Source organism: Rattus norvegicus, chromosome 15 (genome assembly GCF_036323735.1).
Source record: "Rattus norvegicus strain BN/NHsdMcwi chromosome 15, GRCr8, whole genome shotgun sequence".
NCBI lineage: Eukaryota > Metazoa > Chordata > Mammalia > Rodentia > Muridae > Rattus > Rattus norvegicus.
In genome coordinates, this window is record NC_086033.1 from 97,370,163 (window position 1) to 97,388,910 (window position 18,748).

At 36.5% G+C, this 18,748-nt stretch overlaps 1 long non-coding RNA gene across 16 annotated transcripts in view; it reads right to left on the reverse strand.

Moving 5' to 3' along the window:
* Positions 1-403: 403 nt before the first annotated feature.
* LOC102547440 (uncharacterized) overlaps positions 404-18,748 on the reverse strand; it is a 92,795-nt gene continuing 74,450 nt past the window's right edge. For 13 of the 16 annotated variants that reach the window (XR_001841446.3, XR_001841447.3, XR_010058024.1 and 10 more), the window contains 3 exons: positions 12,722-12,848; positions 7,099-7,324; positions 404-533 (listed from right to left, as the gene is read on the reverse strand). This is a non-coding gene — a long non-coding RNA (uncharacterized LOC102547440). The remainder of the gene's footprint in view (positions 534-7,098; positions 7,325-12,721; positions 12,849-18,748) is intronic. The other 3 variants (XR_001841448.3, XR_010058028.1, XR_010058027.1) reach the window with 1 other exon arrangement.

Here is an 18,748-nt window from a genome sequence, read left to right on the forward strand (position 1 = left end):
TAATATGATGAGGACATCAAAGAACAGAATACACAATTTTGGTCCAGACAGCTACTTTCTTCAAGTTCCACCCTGACTTAAAAAAATCATTCATTCTCTGCTTTTATTTTAAGGAGGTAAAGCTAAGAGCTGAGCTGAAGACAATCAATGTCTCCCTCACCACTGATAGTCACTAATAACCAGTCTCTTCCTCTGGCAGGCTCTCTGCTGGGCACTTAACTTATTTTCACGATCTCGGGAGTCAGGCACTGTATGTGTTCAGAGAACCAAGTACACACAGCTGGTAAATGAACGCCCTGTAGCCTGTTTATACTCATTCACCTACACAAGCTAGATTAGCATGTCTCATGTGGGAGTTAAGGCAACGACCAAGTAATGCTTTAGAGTGATCGTGATGGAAGAGTGCATTAGAAAGAGAGATAACTTTATTGTCTCTCTCCAAAATGAGATATATTTCATATTTTGTTCTCAGGTTTTCATCACAAAATCACGTGCTTGGTGAAGACAGGCTTGCTGACATCCTTATGGTCCTTCTACAGAAAAAAAACAAAACAAAACACGTGTTTCATTTATTCTTTTAAATACTTTTTAATGCTATCATGCTACACTTGAGATATTTTATTTGCCTTCATTAAATAATTTCTGCTATTTTTTAGAGTGAAAATAGCAAGATGACACATCCACATTTTAAAAGAATGTGCACTTCAGCTCTTACCAAGACATAATTATGAACTCATTATGATTGCCAGATATCTTTTTTTTTATTATTAACTTGAGTATTTCTTATTTACATTTCGAATGTTATTCCCTTTTCCGGTTTCCAGGCAAACATCCCCCTAACCCCTCCCCCTCTATATGGGTGTTCCGCTCCCCATCCTCCCCCCATTACCGACCTCCCCCCAACAATTATGTTCACTCGGGGTTCAGTCTTGGCAGGACCAAGGGCTTCCCCTTCCACTGGTGCTCTTACTAGGCCATTCATTGCTACCTATGAGGTTGGAGCCCAGGGTCAGTCCATGTATAGTCTTTGGGTAGTGGGGTCACGAAACCCTTCAAGCTCTTTCAGTCCTTTCTCTGATTCCTTCAACGGGGGTCCCATTCTCAGTTCAGTGGTTTGCTGCTGATTGCCAGATATCTTAAATTTGACCTTTATCCCTAGTCACCATGTTTATATATTTACAGGATGAGTTTGAAATTGGCCTAATTAGCCATAAACAGAGAAAGAAATTGCATATTTGGTTTGAATTAGCATATAATTCTCATTTTATTTAACTACAGATGTAAAAAAAACCAAGCAACTTGTGATGAATTTATTTCTTTTAATGGTTAGGAATAATTTAAACATGCAATTACATTCTTATTTATATTATAATCATTTAGTGAATCAACTTATAGTTCTATAGTATGAGACAAACTTACAATTCAATACGGAAGCTAAAAGTTATTGTAGAGATCACCCAGTTAATTCGCTGAGGTTTTAATAACAGTGATCCTTTCAAAACTATTTCTTCTAATTATACAGCTAACTATGAATACTCACAACACTTCTTTATAGAAATGAAGATGCGGTTAGAATGAGTGCATTATTCACAGGAGTATTTGGCAATATGGAGAACACAATGAACAAAAGTAATTTATGAGATTCACTTTGATAATCATTTTCCAAAGAAAAACTCAAAGAAATAAATTAGTCTGTAAAGGAAAACTTGAAACTCGTAAGAGTGAATGCATGTACATCTATCTGAGTGTGAATGACATCTCCCAACATTGATGTGATCCAAAGGTCCAATTTGAAACACAAGTACTTGAAGTTCTATGGACCTAAATTCAGTTCTATGTAGATCTGAATCTATGTGAGACATTTATCTTTATTGTAAATTTTATGAAAAGATGGTTAGTTTAAATAAGATGCTATATGTTTTCTATATGATTTTTCAAAAAAGGAAATAAGCAAAAACTTTAAATCAGCTATTTACCTTTAAATAGTAGGAACTTCGAAAAATAAATAATGCATTCAGAATATGTGGTGCATTTACACAGTGGAGTATTAATCAGCTATAAAAAACAATGACTTCATGAAATTCTTAGGCAAATGGATGAAACTAGACAATATCATCCTGAGTGAGGTAACTCAGTCACAAAAGAACACACATGGTATGCACTCACTGATAAGTGGATATTAGTCCCACAGCTTGGAAAACCCAAGATAACTTGAGGCAGGATCAGGTATGGGAGGAGACCAGGATTGTATACAAAAGTTCAGGAAATTGAATGGATGTGTGAAGCAATGGGGGAAGGGCAACTGGGGGTAGCCCTTCTGAGATGCGAGGAAAGCAAGAGGCTCCCAGTACCCAGTAATGAGATCAGCTGAAATGCCCAACAAAGAGGAGGGAGAAGCCATAGTGACCATATCCAGAGATTAGGCAAGGCTCCCCATTGGGAGATGGGCCCACCCACTGATCTCCAAATATTTAACCCACAATTGTTCCCGACTAAAGGAAATGCAGAGACAAAATGTAGAGCAGAGACTGAAGGAAAGGCCATCCAGAGACTGCTCCACCTGGGGATCCATCCCATGTACAGTCCCCAAACCCAGACACTATTGCAGATGCAAAGAAGTGCTTGCTGACTGGAGCCTGATGTAGCTGTCTCCTGATAGGCTCTGTCAGAGCCTGACAAATATAGAGGTAGAGGTTCACAGCCAATGATGGGACTGAACACTGGGTCCCTAAAGGAGGAGGTAGAGAAAGGACTGAAAGAGCTGAAGAGGTTCGCACCCCCACAGGAAGAATAATAATACCAACCAACCAGATACCCCAGAACTCCCAGGGACTAAACCACCATTCAAAGAGTACACATGGAGCTACCCATGGCTTCTGCTGCATGTGTAGGGATGGCCTCCTCCAGCATCAACGGGAGGAGAGGCCCTTGGTCCTGTGAAGGCACAATGTTTCAATAAAGAGGAAATACCAGGGCTGAGAGGTAGGAGTGGGTTGGTGAGTGGGAGAGCACCCTCATAGAAGTGGGAGGATGGGATAGGGTATTTCTGGAAGGGAACTCTGGAAAGGAGATAACGTTTGAAACATAAATAAAAGAAATATCCAACAAAAAGTAGTGAAGCATTGATTTTCAGAAAAATATAAAAATTACTGGATTATCAATAAAAATGCCTCCTAACCAATTCAAAATAGTCACAGTGGAGTAATAATTAGGATTTTATTCCTCAGCAGTTGAGACACAGCAACCTTAGAGTGTGTGTCTTCCCTGGAGAAATTAAAACAAAAATAAATTCCTATTCAATACTATATATCAACATGAACTACATACAGATAATGAAAATCTAATTAGAATGTCGCTTGTTTCTTGATTTTTCTTTATTTCTACAGTTTCATGTAATTTATACTAGGTGGAAATTATTAAAATACTTAGAAAAAATAAAAGTTTATATCTTAGTTTAGGCTCTCATCTAGAAAGCAGAGCTTACATAAATTTTGTAAGACCACTTGTTCTGAAGCAGGGTTTTCTGGGTCCCTGGGAAGAAATTCTCTAATCAGAGTAATAGATGAACGGGTGAAGGAGAGGAGGAGTCACTTATCTATGGTTTTGAAATTAATGGAAAATTTATTACTTTTATGTTCCCTGGTAATTTGAATATATCTAATGCACTTAAAAGTAGGTGTTAGCATGAAAAACTTTTCCCAAATATGAATTTTTAAAATTATTAATTCACCAAACTCCCATTTGATTAAGTTCTTTTGAAGAAAAAAATTGTCTATGACATGATGTACCAGGGTGAGTGGGTAACCGTGAGCAGGGGCCTCCCCTTCTCTGTGGAGAAAAAAAAATTGGTGAGTGTGTATAAGAATGAGCTTGAGAAGAAAGGTGGGGAGACTCTGATCAGGTGTAAAGTGAATAAATAAACATTATGGAGAAAAAAAACCTTCTGAAAAGCATATATTAGTAGTAAATATTATATATAAAAATAATATAATATTAAATATAATAAATATATTTGAATTTTAGTAGTTTTTTATAGATGATCATTATATCTAAATTACTCCCACATCTCTTTCTCCCTCCTCAAATTCATGTTGTGTCCCTCTTTCTAAATTCATGATTTTAAATAAATGACTGCTATTACAGGTAAATATATACATGTATATATATATATATATATATATATATATATATATATATATATCCTACTGATTTCCTTTAGCTTTCCTTGTATGTGCATGACTCTAGGCTTGACCACTTGGGAATCGCCATCTTATATGGGAGTTCATCACTCAAGGCAACATATTCTCCCCTGCTATAATCCACTGAACATCTGCTATTCTTCACTTAGGGACGGGACCATGTGGACTTTTCCCTGTCCACGCTGGAATGTCGATTGGTGGTGATAAAATGTCAGTCTTGGTCAGGCAACGATATTTTTCATACATCACAATTGCATTCTTTAACATGCCTAGACATCACTATCAGTAGGCACAGAGCATTAGCTCTAATAATTACTCTGATTACTCTTCTGTGATATTACCTGAACCTGGTTCTTAGAGATTGTGTTGAATAGGCATCAGTTATTTTGGGGCACTCCAAAGGTACATAGTATCTGGTTTTAGACCAGTTGTATAACTCTGTAATAGTCTCCACCTTTTGGGAAAAGAGGCTATTTGAAAAGGTGTGAGAGCTATATTTATCTGTGGTTATAAGAATGGGTAACTAATTAACAGAAAGTTTATTGGATGAGAGGCCTGACAATTGTAGACTCTCTTCTCTGGTCTTTTATTGTTCTGTCCCCAGATATCCAGGGTTACAGTCCTGGAAATAAATTTGCTCCTGTTGTACATGCCTTAGGTCCAATGAGACAGCTGTGCTTTGCTCTCAATCTAGAATTACAACTACTGTGGATATCATGCTGGTCCAACTACTCTTCTGGTCACCTACTTTAGTACTAGAGAGGACAATCAGTTGCCAACCCTTTCCCCCTCAGCTGCTTTCTTTGCTCCTTCTCATAGTATGCGAACTATTAATTAAAGAGGAGGTTTGAAGAGGAACTGACCTCTCTTTAGTGGCTTTTCTTAATGGCTCTTTATTCTCCAGACTTACTTTCCCTTTCTCTCTCTCTCTTCCTATTACTCATTGTCTCCCCAACACTTTCTACTTCTCTTCTGTTATCCCATCAGGATTATCAAGATGCATTGAACTTACCTTTTACATTCTATCCTTGCAAATATTTATATAAAATGATTTCATTTAGAGTACTTTCATCAAATCTTCAAGTTCAGTAATCCATTAACAATTTGGTTCTAACCATCATGCAAAGAATTAATTAATGATTTCGATAGTCATTCTTTATGCCAACACTTGAATAATTGAGGATTTTTAAAAAGTTAAGACTTTTCACACCTGAAAGAATGATTTCTATTTTTACATTGTAAAAATTTGAAGGTGAAAGTCGTCTGTTAATTGTCAGTACTAAATGACATAGGTTGACACAAAGCATCTAAACAATCCATGACATAGCGAAGATCATGCTGTGCCATATAATTGATAATTTTAAGTATATAAATATCTTTATGTATCTCATTGAAAAATAGAGCCCATCTGTGTATATGAAACCAAACCCAACAACATGGCTGCTCCGGCAAGGGAGCACATCCAAAGATAATCTAGGAATAAATTATGTGGCCAGAATTTCAGAAAAACCCTAGATTACAGCATGATCTGGGTAGAATGCAGATGCACTCTTAGTACACACCATTAATTGCTAACAGTGAAGGTAAAGTTAATTTCTAGAAGGAAGCAACCATGTTTGAAAATGAAATCTAGTTGAGAGGCAGACAATGTGACAAATCTGAGAGATTTGACAGCACAAATCAGATATAGGATAAACCCAACTTACACAGGACAGCAGAGGAAGAAAGGCTATTTCAAACCAGAGACAGATTTAAAAACAAAAAGTGATGCGGCAGGTGGTGGGTGGTGGGTCATGGGTAGTGTGTGTGTGTGTGTGTGTGTGTGTGACATTTTCACTGAGACAGTATTACAGAGAGAACAAACTAAACAGAAAGAAAGAAAGAAAGAAAGAAAGAAAGAAGAAAGAAAGAGAGAAAGAGAGAAAAAAAGAAAGAAAATGAGAAGAAGACAGAACTTTAGAACATATTGCCAAAGATAGTGTGAGGCCAGGAGAGGAATTCAATCAGAAGTCGAGGAAAGTTGGATTAAACCAATCAACTTCTAAGATTAGGTCATAAGGTGTGACCAGAAGCTTCCAGGCCTAGGCTGAGGGAAAGGTAGAACAGAGAAAGAAAAGTCCTGGGGTTAGCCCAAGCTGTGCTATTGCAGCTTGGGTATGGCTGTCATCTTACCTCATCATCTGAGGGAAAAAGAAACATTTACACACCTGTTTAAAGCAATGTCATCATACACACTGAAAAGAATGCCATGCACTATCATGTCGCCATGATTTTAGCAACAGTGGAGGTCAAGCAGTAAACCAAATGCCGATCAGGTTAATGTCTGCAGTGTACTGTTTCCAGAAGCACTGTGGCATCATATGCAAATTAGCAAGTTGATATGGCTTTGAAGATGATGAAAAAAGAATGATTAAAGACAGGAAAACCTAGACTGAAATGACAGATTAAAATAATGGAATATGTATGTCTTGGCTGCATCGTGACAAACAAAAATGAGAAAAACGCCTATATGGAAAAATCTGGAAGTTTTAAACACCAGTAGAACTCGGTGTAATTTGGTACACAGGCACAGAGTAATTTCTGAAACATTGGCAACATTTTCTTGAATATAATATGGGAAAAATCAACTTTCTATTGTAAATTATTAAAACAGATACAATTACCCACACTTTATATATTAAAACCTTAATTTAAAATTTTAAAACAAGAAAGACCTTCAAATCCACCTCCTAAAAGCTCAGGGGACCCTATTGAAGAAGGAACGCAATTAGAGAGGATGAAGGACTTGACCAGCTGAATCAACTATGCAGGACTCCATAGAGCAGAGACTCTAAAAGTCTGAAGCAGCAATTGCAGAGCTGTCAGGGGTCTGCCCCTGGTTCCTTTGTGTATGTTATACCTGTTAGCATGGTGATTTTGTGAGACCTCCGAAAGCTGGTCTGTCTCTGATTTTTTTTCCTCACACTTGGGACCCTTTTCCTCTATTGGATTGCCTTGCCCAGCCACAATATGAGAGATTTTGTCTTGCTGATTTTATTTTGTTTTGTCGAGTTTGGTGGCCCGCTTTTTTAATGAAGGGAGACAGAAAGGAAGTGGATATGGCAGAGAGTAGCAGTGAGGTAGATCTGGGAAGAGAAAAAAAGAGGGGAAACTATGGTCAAGTTGTGTTGTATGAAAGAAGAATCTATTTTCAATAAAAATTAAAAAACAAAATAAAACAGATTCAAACTTTTATTTGCCAATATTTATGTAGTGATAATGCATAAATCAGTTTTTTTATATGCTGATAGAAAAGCAGTCTGAGAAAGGTGTCCTATTTTCTAATTATATGTCCCGAATTAACTATCAAGTTTTATTTGACTTCTCTAAGACTTACCATCTTCCTCAATATATGATTAGAATGTTTTACTTGACTTATCCTAAGAACTTAATAAAGTAATATCTAAAAAAAATTAAATTGCATTATATCATATACTTATATATACATATATAATTTTGGAAGCATATTTAATATGTCAGTTATTGATATATGTCAATACATATATCAATCAATTTATATATATATGTCAACATATATATATATATATATATATATGAGAGAGAGAGAGGCTATTGGAAGACAGTAAGGTATACACTAGAAAGATCGATTGAGGAAAGGTAAGAGGTAAGTGCAAAATTATATAATCATATTATAATCTAATAAAAATAAAAATTTACTTCAAACATTTTTATTGACATAGTGACGTATGCACTGTGGTTGCTGTTGATATATATTTGAGTGAGCACATAGAAATAATTTTAAAATATATTTCACATAAAAAATATTCTAATACACTCTAGTACAGACAGAATGTCTTCTGACAAATTATTTCCAAAAATATTTGGGAAACAGGGCAAGCATCCCATCATGTGGAACCAGAGCTAGTATGCAGGCAGGAATGGGAATACTTTTCATTGATTATGAAGAGTCTCAGGAATGGCTGTGGACACAGAAAATCATGGGACGCAATGTGGATCTGGTAGCATTTACTTACTTGGGTTAATTAGTAACTGTCCAATTGTTCTGTGGATATTCTTCTGAGGACAAATCATAAATCTTCTGGATAAAAAAAGATACTTTTCTCTATAACTACAATGTTTGGGCATCATTTACTTCGTCTGCACAAGAGACAAATATTTCTAGTAGCTACTATGAAAACTGAATTGTTTTTATAGTATTTATCCATTTTTCTTACCTGAAAAAATGGTGAATGAACTTGAAAAAATTTACTATTGTGTGTATCTTATATTTGTTGGGTGAAATCTGTGTTAAAAAATACAAAGTGAGGGGCTGGGGATTTAGCTCAGTGGTAGAGCGCTTACCTAGGAAGCACAAGGCCCTGGGTTCGGTCCCCAGCTCCGAAAAAAAGAACCAAAAAAAAAAAATACAAAGTGAGTAAGATAAAATATGTGATTCATTCAGTTTACCAGAGAAATATGGGCCTATCTTTGGAGATTATGCACTCTAAAACCTCCTTTTCTGACATTTGATAATACTTAACTATTTAGTTAAAAATAAAAACAAGAAATTACACTGAACAATGAGTGTTATAAGTAAAGATGACATTTATGAATTTAAAGCTGCCTATACTCTTTAGAGGTGAGCATATCAATTAAAAAGGAAATAATTATTCTTTTTCCAAATGAAGAAAGACTATGGAAGGAGACTCGAGCTATTTCACAAATAGTTGCGACTATAAATTCTGATGGCTCAGGTCACTCTCTCATTGTCAGGCTTAGCATCAATTTATCCTTGACATATTTCCATAGATCTTTGTCTAATGTGAGATTCTAAACGTTCCATCAGCAGATTTTCAAGTCAACTACCTATGTCTGAAGACAAAAGTAGCAAATTAAAATAATTCGTCTTTTATAATGACTCTCCTCAAACCACAAGAAAAGAAAATTTGACTTTTAGCAGCTAATGCATGTGAATTTACTTAATGATAGCGGGTTATTTCAGGGTAATTTTGCATCACTAAGCAATTGACTGGAAAAGTGAACCCTCATTGTTAAGATCCTGTAATTCTAAATAATAAATATTTGAAGGATTTTGCTTTTACTAATTTAACTTATGGATCTAAAGTGTGCATTTAACTGTGACAAAGTACCTGTATTGTAACAGAGCAACATAAACAATGCTTTTCTACTTTTGTATTTCAGATAAGTCAGCCTCCTCCTTATCCTACTGTAATAAATTTCTTCCCAGAGGGAAGCATCTATGTAAGTGGTGACTTTTCAGTGCTGGAAGAATAAATGCCAAGGGAATGGAAAACCGAGTTTTCAACATTTCATAACTAAGACTAATATCAAAATCAAACCCATATTATGAAAAACTTCCATATTTAGGGGGATATATTTCCATCTTACATACTTTAGGTTCTGTATATGAAAATTAAAATATCCAATGATACCATCATGTGTACATTACATGCTGAAATAAAGGATGTCAAATGTAGGTTCCCGTTGCTGAAGTCAATGCACACTGGAGTCATAGAATGGGACACGGTGGACTTGTTAAGCACCTGGAAGCTTCACGTCTACTGGCTAACTTTCATGGCACAGCAAACTTTTGGAGGGAAAGTGGTCCCTAATAGAACCCAGATTTGAACATTGTGAGCTACTATATTTTCTAGCCTGGAGAAAACATGCCCACCAGGAAAACAGTGGTAGTAACATCACAGAAGTCACCAAGCACTTCCTAGTTGGTTATATACATCACTGCATAAGATGAAATCCAAACTTGTCTTTATCATCAGGCTAAGAATCTGTAGTCACTAGGAGAGAATCCACTTTTTGTTTTTGCTGCCAAATGGATGTCAGGTTAAACTGACTTTTAATTACTTACCATTAGAAACATTGACCAGAGCATCTACTGCAAAGCTTCTGTTTGTAGTAGGTGGTGATTAGCACATTACCTAGTAACTGGCAAAGTGGGGAATATAAGAGACTAGCGAAGGGAAAGTAAGAGACAGCCCTGAATGGAAATCATGCACTGCACCAATCCTCAGTCCACAAGGATCACTAGGAAAGGGGTGGGAGAACGTGCAAAAATCTGAGGTTATGATGGATTTAAATATCATCCTTTGGACACTGCAGTGCAGCTCTGCACATTTGAGATCAAAGCAGTTGCAACTGTGTGCTAAAGTCTGTTCAAGTCAAAGCCATACCAGACACTATCATGGAAAGGCCTTTTGGTCCACAATCCCACTTCTGACCCTGTATGTATGAGCAATGTTAGTGGCTTGGAGAAGAAGGGACTGTCACTCTTCAGTAGATAGATGATCATGGGCCCAAGAATATTTAGACAATACAAACATTTTGACGGGCAAAAAGAAAAAGAAACGAAAGGTGGTGGGTCTAGAGAAAGATGGAGACATAAACTACATGTGATCAAAACACATAGTCTATTATGCATAATAAATGTTATGTAATAAAGAGAGGACGGAATAGATGAATGAGTTCCTTGTCAAAATATGAAAGCCAGAGTCTCAGTAGGTTGGTTGAGGGAACAGTAAAGACCATCAACAGTGTTTCTCTGTAGAAACACAAAATAGGTCTTTCTCTCCAACCTCTAACTTCATGTGAAACACACTTGGAGAGAGCAGTGTGCCCCTCCTTAATATGTGGCAGTGTCCTATGGAGAGGGAGAGTGGTGAGGGGGAAACTGAGGGATTTGGCACTAACAATCTTTAAAGTTGCATGTTTAGACAGAGGGATGACAGACCTAATTGTCATACATAGGCTCATGTAGAGAAGGCTAAATATAAATCAGTTCCCTTGATGAATTTTCTAAAATCACTAGGGTAGTGACGGTGGTGCTTTAGAACAACAGTAAAAACAGCAGTGCAGAGCCTTATTGGAGTACACTTGTTACAAACCTAGACAGCCACCTTGGCATATACACAGAAAAAGGAAGAAGCTATAACCCAGTCAACACCGACTAGGAACTGTCCCTTCTGACAAAGAGGCTGTCGGCAAGGCATCTTAACAGTTGTTAGAAAGCCTGCAGGCTGGTGGGGAAATCTCAAGTATAACTTAGGGTCATATTCTGCTACAATATGAGACAGCCAAGCCATTTCCTAAATTGTTCAGATCCTAAGTTTAAAAAGAAAAGATCACAAGCAGCCAGGAAACCTGACAGCCTAGACATTTATCTCAAAGAAGCAGATTTAATTTAGTTCTTCGTCACATTTAAAAAAGGACTTGCTTGTAAGAAAGAAGGATTCAATTATATATCAGAAAGAATCTACAAGTAATTGGCTACATCTCATTCGTTTTTGTAAAACAAACCAATTAAGGCTTTTAAAACTGATTTGCAAAATGAATATCTTCGCTTCTACAAACTTTCTATGCAAATGAAATTGTTTCTTTCCTTTTGACTAGGAAAGAAAAGTATCAACTTCTTTAAACAAATTTTCTGTCAAAGAATGTTATGATTTTATGATTTGAAGTTTACTTAAAATCAACTGCTAGGGTTTTCATTGATATTTTAATTATATGTTTGAGGAAATATCAACTCTATTTTATTTCATTTTACATCTATTCCTTCACCTATTTTAATAAACATTCACATTTGCTCAGCAAGTATGCAGAGTAAAAAGTAATTTTTCAAATGAAGTTTATTGAGTTCAGTAACTTTTGTTCCAGTGAAGAAATTAAAATAAAAATATACAAAATAAAATATACACAAAATTAACTTTAAAATTTTTAAACCTAAGGAATCTATAAGCAGTAGGGTTTTCTACACACAATTGTGAATCTGTCAATACAAAATGGAAAAAAAGGGTCAAATCCTGATCATACTGTTTTCGCTTTCCAGTAATTCACCATGGATTTTTCTGGGGATGTGTGCCAAGAAGGAGAGGTGTTCTTTTAACAGATAATTCATTTTCCCTCAGAAGAATTCAAAGAAAAGAGTAATGATGGAATGAAAAAACCAGTTAACAGCTGAAGACGGGTTATAGGAGAATCCTTCCCAGGAGCAGATGAATAGACTGGGCTATGACAATGAATAGAGAAAAGAGAATCAGTGTGATGGATGATGGCTGGGGGCTGCGATATGACAAGGATAAGGGGGCTACAAATGAAGTTCTATGGTGAAAGGCACTTTATAGCTGGCACTGGGATGTGTCCTCTCTGTTCGTCACAGCATATTTCATCCGAGTCACTCTGCACAATGATTTACTCTTTTTTCTTGACTGCATCCAGGATTTTTATTTTGCTTACTCAAATACTACTATTCACAATCAAAGTACAGAGCATACTAAAAATTTAAAACAATATTTCACTGTAAAATATATCTATATCTATCTATCTATATTACTATTTTCTCAGAAAAAATTATTTTTATTAATTAAATTTGTTTTTAGAGATCATACCTTATAAAAGCAATGCAGGCCTCCTCTTCCTTCTCACTCACACAAAACCCTTCACCCACAAAAGCCTCCTTATGTGTCTGACTCATTATACGTTCCACTTACCTTCCCATGGACTACCATGATGACTGTGCTTTTAGGGCTCTCTGTTGAAGCTTGGTGGGCTCAGATGTTTATGTACCATTAAGACAGTGGGACTTCCATTTGTCAAATTCTACCAATAGCCAGAATCCTGAAACAAACAAAGAAAAAAATAGGACCTTGTGAACCCTTTCATTTTCTTGCCTGGTTGTTAATTGCCTGTTTGTCTTGATGGACCAGTAAAGGCCAGTATAGTTCCTCTGAGCTAATTATTAAAATATCTGCAACCAGTCTAAAGCATGGTGCTTTTAATTCCTTTACCCAATCTTCTAGCTCTTAAGTGCTTCCTTTACCCTTTTCTGAAATGTTTCCTGAGCCTTAGAGAAGATGGTATACCCATCTTGCTTTGGGTTGAGAACATAATTGTTGCTTCATCTATGAAACGTGGGAAGGCATGAATGTCTTCACTAACCACAGATATTTGTAGGGAGAAATTTATCTGATTAAAAGGATGAGGAGTTTCCACCAATAAATGTTATCACATATATCTTAAAAAGAAAGAAATATGCTTCTTCAGTCAGTTGAGCATTGGTGGTAAGTATCCATGCTGAGCCAATGACCTTGCTTGGTGTGTGTTGTACATCAGTCTCAGAATACCAGGCATTGATCATCCCCAGTACTATCCCCAAACCCATGAAGTGAGCTGCATACAGGTCCAGTGTGAAGGAAGTTGATTTGAATCACCACATACCACAGTCATGGTTGTTTTGGTGTGGACACTTGAACATATTTTGACCAACAGGGTTGATGTTTGTGACATAGAGTTCATAGTTGGGCAGTACCAGAGATGCCTTTTGTTCCTAAGCATCCTGCAGTACACTCTGGTGGACCGGAAGCTAGCCAGCATGAGGTAGATCCCAGGTCTTTGTCAACATGTTTTTTTTTTCTGTATCTTACAAGTAATGTGCATGGTTTCTTTTGTAATATGATGCTATCTTTTAATTCTAATGGGCAGCAAAGAAGACTGATAGGAACATGTTTGATTTGGGGGGATGGCTCCTAATCCCACAGTTGGTAAGGTATCTGATTTCTGGAACTATATGTTCACTGATCCATTATTTCTAGGAGCAGAGTAATACAGTCTTACAGAATAATTTCTTTCAAACCTTATTTTACATTTTTCATTTAGATATGAAACACTGTTTTCATTATATTTCTTTTATACCAGACAATATGGCTCATTTGTCATACCTCTATTCTCCCAATCACAGCAGGTTTACTGTGCATAAAATTCAATGAATACTTCACTCTGTTTTTTATAGATACTGTATCATGCTGCTGCCTTAAGCCAAATTTTTACTCAAAAGTTTTCTTCCCAGTTTCCTACTTTTTGGAAATTCTCAACACTAGAACCTATTTGAAATTAGGATCCACGTTAGAAAATGGATACCGTTTGTTCTACTGATCCAGAGAAACCTCACTCCATATAATATTTTGAAAGTTGTATTTAGGGTTGCTTTGATTTGCATTTCCCTGATGACGAAAGAAGTTGAGTATTTCTTTAGGTTTTTCTCAGCCATTTGATATTCCTCAGCTGAGAATTCTTTGTTTAGCTCTGTACACCATTTTTTCAATAGGGTTATTTGGCCCTCTGGAGTCTAACTTCTTGAGTTCTTTGTATATTTTGGATATTATCCCTCTATCAGATGTCGAATTGGTAAAGATCTTTTTCCAATCTGTTGTTTTCTGTGTTGTCCTGATGCCTTACAGAAGCACTGCAGTTTCGTGCCTCACATTAGTCAGAATTGCTAAGATCAAAAACTCAGGTGACAGCAGATGCTGGCAAGGATGTGGAGAAAGAGGAACACTCCTCCATTGTTGGTGGGATTGCAAACTGGTACAACCTCTCTGGAAATCAGTCTGGAGGTTCCTCAGAAAACTGGGCATAGTACTACCTGAGGACACAGCTGTACCTCTCCTGGGCATATACCCCAAAAATACTGCAACATACAACAAAGACACATGCTCTACTATGTTCATAGCAACCTTATTTATAATAGCCAAAAGCTGGAAAGAACCCAGATGCCCTTCAACAGAGGAATGGATGCAGAAAACGTGGTACATCTACACAATGGAGTACTACTCAGTTATCAAAAACAAAGACTTCATGAAATTTATAGACAAATGGAATGAACTAGAAAATATCATCCTGAGTAAACCAATCACAGATAAACATACCTGGTATGCACTCACTGATAAGTGGATATTAGCCCAAAAGCTAACATTACCCAAGATGCAATCCACAGACCACATGAAGCTAAAGAAGAAGGATGACCAAAGTGTGGATGCTCCACTTCTTCTTGAAAGGGGGACAAAAATATTCATAGTATGGAGGCAAAGTTTGGAGCAGAGAAAGAAGGAAGAGCCATTCAGAGCCTGCCCCACATGTGGCATATACAGCCACAAACACTAGATAAGATTGATGAAGCTAAAAAGTGCATGCTGACAGGAACCGGATATAGATCTCTCCTGAGAGATGCAACCACAGCATGTCAAATACAGAGTTGATTGCTAGCAGAAAACCATTGAACTGAAAACTGGACCCCCATTGGAGGAATTAGAGAAAGGGTTCAAAGAGCTGAAGGGGCTTGCAACCCCATAAGAACAACAATGCCAACTAACCAGAGCTCCTAGGGACTAAATGACTACCCAAAGACTTTATCTGGACTGACACTCGGCTCTAGCTGCATATGTAGCAGAGGATGACCTTGTTGTACATCAATGGAAGGAGAAGCAGTTGGTCCTGCCAAGGTTGGACCCCCAGTGTAGGGGGATGTCAGGGGGATTGGGAAGGGGGGTAGATGGGGAGGGGAACACCCTTATAGATGAAGGGGAGGGGATGGAATAGGGGGGGCTTATGTCCGGGAAACCAGGAAAGGGAATAATATTTGAAGTGTAAATAAAAAAATATCCAATAAAGGATCCTACCCAGTCACGGGCTGTATCCACCAAGGCCTAGAAGAAGGAAGGATAGAGGTGTGGTGTGAGGGGCAGGTTAAGCTATTTACAGAGGTACTCAATGCACAGAACAGAGGCCACCATGGGGTACATAGTAGGGAGTTAGCTGACCTTTATACAACACACTCAAAGAACATATAAGAAAATGTAACACAGGGATCTAAAGACTAATAACTTCTTGTTTGTGTGTATGTTGAATGCTTAAAAAATAAATAAACAAAATTTGTGTTCATTTCCTTACAATTTCATTATTTTAATTTTTCTTTAATACTTCACAGCTGAATAATACTCACACAACACGTGTGCATACAGACACATACCCAATATTGTCATAAGTCCTTTTTAGCCATATGGACATCTCAGCTATTTCTGGTTCCAAACTACTTAGACTTGGGCAACAATGAGGATAGACATACAGGCATCCCGGTCTTAAGGTATAGAGTCGTTTAGCTACATCTGGGTAACCCACTGCTATACGTTGAGGTAGGGTGAGGAGAACGTTAAGTCAGTGTCTTGTTATCCAGGCTGTTCATGCATTCTCTACATAGCTGAGAATGCATTTCTACTTCTGATATTTCTATTCCAACCTACTCTCTCATGTGGGGCTTTCATTCCACTCTTAAATTGTGCCCACATTGAAAGGTTTTATGTATTGTAAAGGCACTATGTTAAAATTCCACAATTGGAAATGCTTTAAGGTCCGGTATTAAAGTGTGATTTTTATTTAAATCTAAGCTATGCTATTGAATATCTACATTAAATCCATGTATTAATATTGACATTACAATTAATAAAACAGTGTAAGTAGAAACCGAAGAGTGAGGTAGTAAAATGGAGTGAAGAATGTTCTGATACACAGAGTCTGTTGTGCCTGGAAGAGAGAAGAGCACAGATAAAGAAATTACTTGAGGCATATTTTGATGGAGCTTTGCCCTTAAAATCTATCTGCTGCTGGTGAGCATACACATTTACTTTTTACACCCATCATTTTTCCATATGAGTTTTAACTTTTGACAATATTTAAATATAACTATTGGCATTCCATATGAACACTATTCTTAGAGATAAAAGTATCCTTAGAAATTTCAAAGTTCTCTTTGAAATGATAATTTAATTTTGCAAGTCTCTGACTCTGCACTAATATTGCCTGTTAATGATATGTAATAGCTTTACAATACTTTCAGATGTATGCAGATGAATATATAACTTTTATACATTATGTAAAATATCTAATGAAAATAAAAATAACTTGCACAGAACGCAGGTCTATGAGTCTAACACAGACCTAGTGAATTTGAGGCAGGGGGATGACAATCTCAAGGCCACTCTTTTTAAGATATTGACTTCTAAATGAACCTGTAAAATGAATGAGTTCTTAGAATTGTGTGGAATAATTTAGTTTAATTGGTTTTATAGATCAGTGTTTTTATTAATTATAGTAAATTCAAAATTTCAAACTATTCAGAATAATTTTATGAGTTTGGGAGAATTAAATTTTATATTAATAAAATTTGACTAGAGGACCATTCAGTATATTTTCTCTAAGTTTTTATGGAATTAAATTTGTATACATACGTGAGTCTAATACTTACAACATGCATTTGCCTCAACAGTCATTCAACTATACAAAAGCCATGTAACCAAGATGGACAGATCTTGTTCTCTGTCTACATATATTTAAAGTTTAGTATTTCTCTTTCTCTTCTATTATTGTTTAAAAATTATTATGGATAGGGTTTTGTCTACTTCACACTTTCTCGACATTTTGAAGCACACAGTGTTACCGCCTTGTTGTAGGTATTTGGTACTGGCGGCTGAACGAGGACTGTTACTGCTTCATTTAAATATTTTGTGTTTTATTCATTTTCTCTTCAAAATAGTTTTCCATTTACTAAATTGCTTTCCACACTCCAGTGCCTACTTGTCATGTAAAGATGCGAGAATTCCATGATGCAAAAGCTACAGAACAATGAGGCAAAATATCAATCTTGATTTGACATTAGAAAGTGGCATGCAGCTTCCTTAGCTGAAATCTTTCAAAAAGAAAGAGAAACAGACGGCACAACGCCGCCAGTCTGAATTACTCGATGTAGCCAGAAAAACACTGCAGCAGCTTTTCCCTGGTTAATTCTCTGAGTTTCCTCTTGCCCCAGCAATGGCAAAACACATATTTCCTGGCCTATGACTGTTCAATTTGCCTTAGAAACTCAAAGCGGTTAACTTGTCCACAGAGATGTTTGTTTTCTATCTCCAAAGGAGGGGTGGATACAAAATATACCAGAATGCTATTTGATAAACAATTATAGAGTCCTGGTTAATTTTTTAAAATGTTGTATCAATATCAGTTTTTACAAATGAAAAAAGAAAACATAAGGTGTGTATGTGTTCCCATAATTATTGGTTTAACCATATCTATGAATAAATTTGGATGTTTTCTTTCTCTTTTTAAGGAATTGTATTATTGAGTACATCAAAGTAAATAATGTCATAGAAAAGCCTTATTGCACATTTTTAAAGATTGTAAGACTTAAACTTATTGATTGTGTGTAGAAAAATTTAACCCAGCTACACGGTTACTCTGGCCAGGGATCACATCCAAAGAACTAGGTATGAGTGATAATTGGCAAGAATACAGACATACCACACACTTTAATTCCTCCGCCTAAAATACGGACATGCTCTCAAAGTGCATGTTTATTCCCAAACAATGAAGGTAAAGTTAGTTTGTAAAAGGAAGCAGCCATGTTTGAAAGTAACATCTAATTCAGGAGAAGATGAAGTGATGAATCAAGGAAAGATTTGACAGAAGGAGTCAGAGATAGGATACACCCCCTGCCATGAAACCAGACAGGAAAGAGAGGCTATATAAGTGCAGTGAAGGGCAAGAGAGATCAATTCAGTGAGTTCAGTTCAGTTTGTGGAACCAGAGGGGGTTTACCCATATAGACCAATTCAATGAGATGAGAGAAGTTCATTTGAGTCAGTATATATTTTTGGCACCTTTATAAAACCTTAGTTATCAGGGAAATGTAA